Source organism: Aethalodelphis obliquidens, unplaced genomic scaffold, assembly GCF_003676395.1.
Source record: "Aethalodelphis obliquidens isolate GAN/ISIS:26980383/991018 unplaced genomic scaffold, ASM367639v1 scaffold42, whole genome shotgun sequence".
Lineage (NCBI taxonomy): Eukaryota > Metazoa > Chordata > Mammalia > Artiodactyla > Delphinidae > Aethalodelphis > Aethalodelphis obliquidens.
The window spans coordinates 10059800-10064439 of record NW_020837986.1 but is presented as its reverse complement, the minus strand read 5'-3'; the positions used below and the strand labels follow the sequence as shown (position 1 = coordinate 10064439).

The 4640-nt window shown below is 43.8% G+C and overlaps 1 non-coding gene across 1 annotated transcript; it reads right to left on the bottom strand.

The window, feature by feature from the left end:
* Nucleotides 1-4533: 4533 nt before the first annotated feature.
* Nucleotides 4534-4640, bottom strand: LOC113605484 (U6 spliceosomal RNA). The gene has a single exon (XR_003427249.1). It is a non-coding gene; the product is annotated as a U6 spliceosomal RNA (small nuclear RNA).

The window sequence follows — 4640 nt, the reverse complement described above, 5'->3', positions numbered from 1 at the left end:
TGTTTATTGAAGCATTGTCTGTAAGCAACTGGAAACATCATTGTGAAAGATCATCAGTAAGCCAATTGTTTATTGCAACATTGTTTATAAACATTGGAAACAAAGTGAATGGTCCCTCTTTGAGTTATTCTTCCTTAGCCTCCATTCCCTGTCTCATTTCCCTGAGACCATCCATGTGTAGATATATATTCATGGATAGAATTTTTTTATGTTGTTGAATTTATAGTATTTTCCTTAATGGCTTGTCCTTTGCGTGTCTGATAGATATTTACCCCTACATCAAGATCATCAAGATAATTGCTAATACATCTTTTTTAAAGACACATAGTGGGAATTCCCTGGTGGTTCAGTGGTTAGGATTCAGCGCTCTCACTGCTGGGCCCTGGGTTCAATATCTGGTTGGGAAACTAAGATCCTGCAAGCTGTATGGTGGGGCAAAAAAAAAAAAAAAAAAAGACACATCGTGATGACTTGTGTGACATACATGGTTGTGGAAGTGGGTTGTACACATTCCTAGCTGGATAACTGGAATATCACTCATTTCACTATCAAGAATGCATGTAAGTGAGAATAACATTATGGGAATAATCTTGAAAGCATTTCTATTTCCTAAGCTATAAATAAATTGCAGATTTTAAGTGTTACAAGTAAAGATGACTTGTAACACATCTTGCAACTGTGGAGTTATATTTTGAGGGAATCTATAGCGGGTAACTTGCAATTTCTATCAAAATTATAAATGCAGGGCTTCCCTGGTGGCGCAGTGGTTGAGAGTCCGCCTGCCGATGCCGGGGACATGGGTTCGTGCCCCGGTCCGGGAAGATCCCACGTGCCGCGGAGCGGCTGGGCCAGTGAGCCATGGCCGCTGCGCGTGTGTCCGGGGCCTGTGCCCCAAAATGGGAGAGGCAAAAAAAGGGAGAGGCCCGCGAAAAACAAAAAAAAAAAAAAAAAAAAAAAAATGCATGTACCCCTGTGGTTCAGTTCTCCCATATCAGAGAATAGACTACAGTTCTGTCTGCACACGAGTTGAACTATTTCTAAATGGAACATAGTTTTTAAATTGCCAGGGATTGGAAATAACCCAAATGTCCTTAAATAGGGGACTGATTAAGCAAGTTTTAGTATATCCACACAAGAAATACTATGTAGCAGTAAAATAAAACAAGATAATAAGAAAGTTATTTTTATACCATTGTACAAAATGTACAAGGTGTCCAAAGTGTGTTTAGTGACAAAATTAGGGTGGAGAACACCATGTATCAATGCTTTCTTTTGTGTAAAAAGTTCAAAATATATTTGAACTTATATTCAGCTTTGCTTATACTCATACAGAAATACTGAAAGGATTCATAAGAAAGTAAGAGTTGGTGGTGCAGTGGTGAGGACCCAGTGCTTCCACAGCAGGGGGCATGGGTTCCATCTCTGGTGCAGGAGCGAAGATAGGAGCAGTTACCAATGGAAACAAGACAAATGAGGAACAAAAATTTGAGGGAGACTTTGTATTGTATACCTTTTGTATAATTTCTGGAATTCAAATCATGGGACAGCATGACTATTTAAAATTAAATTACAAGAAATCTGGGGAGTGAACTGGAGTCTAGCAGATTTTTAGAGATTGTTTCTTTAATTGACTTCTTTATAGCTTCCATTCCAGTAGTCTCTGGGGCTAAACTCCTCCCCCTTTCTCTTTATCTCTAAACTGACAAAAGTTTCAACCCACAAGAAACAAGTATTAGTATGCTTAAATTACAGGGAACAGTGCTAGGTACTGGGACTCCCAAGGAACAAAGGAGAACAGAACATAGTCCCTGCCCTTGAAGTGGTCCAGATGGATTTTATCACTCTCTTTAGTGGCTATAGCAAGAATAAAAATAGTCCTTCTCTCCCCGCCCCTACCCCCTCCATATAATCTTGCAAAACGCTGGAAATATATTGGAATTCCTACTTAATTCTCCTCCCCCTCACTTGGAGAACAGTAAGGCTTGAGGAGCTCAGTAACTTTCCGTCAGGCCCAGATTGGAGAGACCTCAGACCAGGGCAAAGACTCAACCCACTTCCCTTGGGCCCCTGGTGCCTTGTGGAGGTTCTTGGACCTCAGATGCTGCTGTGACTGTGGTTTCTGACTTCCTGAGTTCTCACACTCAGCTTGGTGCTGCAGATGTCATACCCCTGTTCCTGCTTTGGAGACTGACATGCTCAGGCTTGGTGATACTCTGAGTACATGGGATCTGTGGGTGTGAGTCACAGCCAAGGGGCTTGCTTTTCTGTTTTAGTTTTCCCCTTTTCCCTTGACAGACTAATTGTAAATGCCTTGGGGTTGCATAAGGGCAGAGTATAAAGGTTTGCTGGGTAGAGGTTGAGAAAGATCAGTTTTCTAATTGAATATCCTATCTCAGTTCTTTAATTCTGCTTTTCTTTAGCTAGGGACATTGAATACTCTAGACAATGAATCTAGTAAGAAAGCAATTGGAAAATCATTTATTTAGAACTATGCAGTTTACAGTACACTCTCACATGTTATTTAACTTAATCGTGACAATTCTGTGAATGAGGGTAAATATCATCCCATTTTACAGTTGAAGAAAAGTGATGCTTAGGGAGAGAAGGGACACTTCCATGCAGGTATTGAATATCTCTGGTGCTACAGTATATTCTCGTGTGTATGTAGGGTTTCATTGTGGAGCTGTCATCTTATGTGCTGGGACCACAGTTCTGAAATGGTTGGAGAGATTCTACTCTCTGGAGTTGAGGCTGCTGTACATTCATTCTATCACTTGTTCACTCAATCACAACTATTAATTGAATGCCTATCTAGACAAAGATTCTAGGTAAGAAAGAATTGGGAGGTTGAGGCCAACTACTAGTGAAATGCTGGGAAGGGCCTTAAGGCAGAATAATGGAAGCTGCTAAAGAGGCAGTGGTGAGACCTGGAGTTTAGACCAGAACTTTTCAAACTGGGGTTCTGTGACTAGCAGCCCAGGACTGTTCAGTTCAGAAGCAAGCAAACCAGGTTTCCGCAGTGTTTTTTTGTTTATTTTATTTATTTTTGGCTGCTTTGCGTCTTCGTTGCTCCACGCAGGCTTTCTCTGGTTGTGGTGAGCAGGGGCTACTCTTCGTTACAGTGCGCGGGCTTCTCATTGCAGTGGCTTTTCCTGTTGTGCAGCATGGGCTCTGGGCGCACGGGCTTCAGTAGTTGTGGCACTCGGGCTCAGTAGCTGTGGCTCGCGGGCTCTAGAGTGCAGGCTCAGTAGTTGTGGCGCATGGGCTTAGCTGCTCCGGGGCATGTGGGATCTTCCTGGACCAGGGCTCGAACCTGTGTTCCCTGCAGTGGCAGGCGGATTCTTAACCACTGCGCCACCAGGGAAGCCCTCCACAGGTTTTTTAATCAGGAAAAGCTTAACTCCCAAGGTATTTCATTCATACTTGTATGAAGTTATTTTTGTCTGGCCAGCATCAGTCCTCCCCCTCTCTTTTCATTTGGGGGGATATCCTTAGGGGCAAATCGTTTCTCTCTTCCCCTGGCAGCCTAGACTAATCCATGTGACCTGAGATTGACCAATCAACATCAGCTCCCCGCCAAGACTTTGCCTCTTGAGTGAGTGACTCAAAGACAAAGGGATGTTAGGATTGAATCCCAGCTGTGATGTGTGGTGCTGCTGGCTGCAGAAGCTGCTGTTCCTTGCTGGAGCTGCTCTGTGCTGCTTATTTTCCAAGGCTACCCTCCTGTGCATGCTCTGGGCCCCCAAACATCCTTGTAATACATGTTTCTTTTGTTTGTACTTGCAACAGTGTCCATGTTTGTATTTGCAACAGACAAAAAGAATTTTAACTTACAAATTGTGATGATTTCTTTACCAAGATGTAAACTCCTTGAGAGCAGGGCCTAAATCTCATTCTGTTCTGTGTCTTTTTTTTTGGCTGCACTGCCAGCATGTGGGTATCCGACCCACCAGAGATCAAACCCGTTGCCCCTGCAGTGGAAGCACGGAGTCTTAACCACTGGACCGCCAATGAAGTCCCCTGCTCTGTGTCTTTGATGCTCAGCTCAAGCCTGGGTCTCTATATATGCAGGTTGAATAAGTAAAGAAACATGTTATATTTGTATGGGGCTATGGATTCGTGGCATGACTTCGGTTGCGGGACAAAAAAATTCTCTATATGCTACAATAGCCACTAAAATCTGAGCAATTTCACGTTAATAAACATAAACCCAGAGGATCCTGGGAAGGTCCTTTCTTCCTGTATCTGAGCCCTTATCCGAGTTCATGTAGGTACTTTTGGTCCTCAAATTCCAGAAGGTGTTTTAAATTTTTTAAAAAATATGGAACACTTCGGGCTTCCCTGGTGGCGCAGTGGTTGAGAGTCCGCCTGCTGATGCAGGGGACACGGGTTCGTGCCCCGGTCCGGGAAGATCCCACGTGCCGCGGAGTGGCTGGGCCCGTGAGCCACGGCTGCTGAGCCTGCGCGTCCGGAGCCTGTGCTCCACAACGGGAGAGGCCACAACAGTGAGAGGCCCGCGTACTGCAAAAAAAAAAAAAAAAGGAACACTTCACTAATTTGCATGTTATCCTTGGGCAGGGGCCACACTAAACTTCTCTGTATGGTTACAACTTTTGTATATGTGTTGTCAAAGTGTGTAC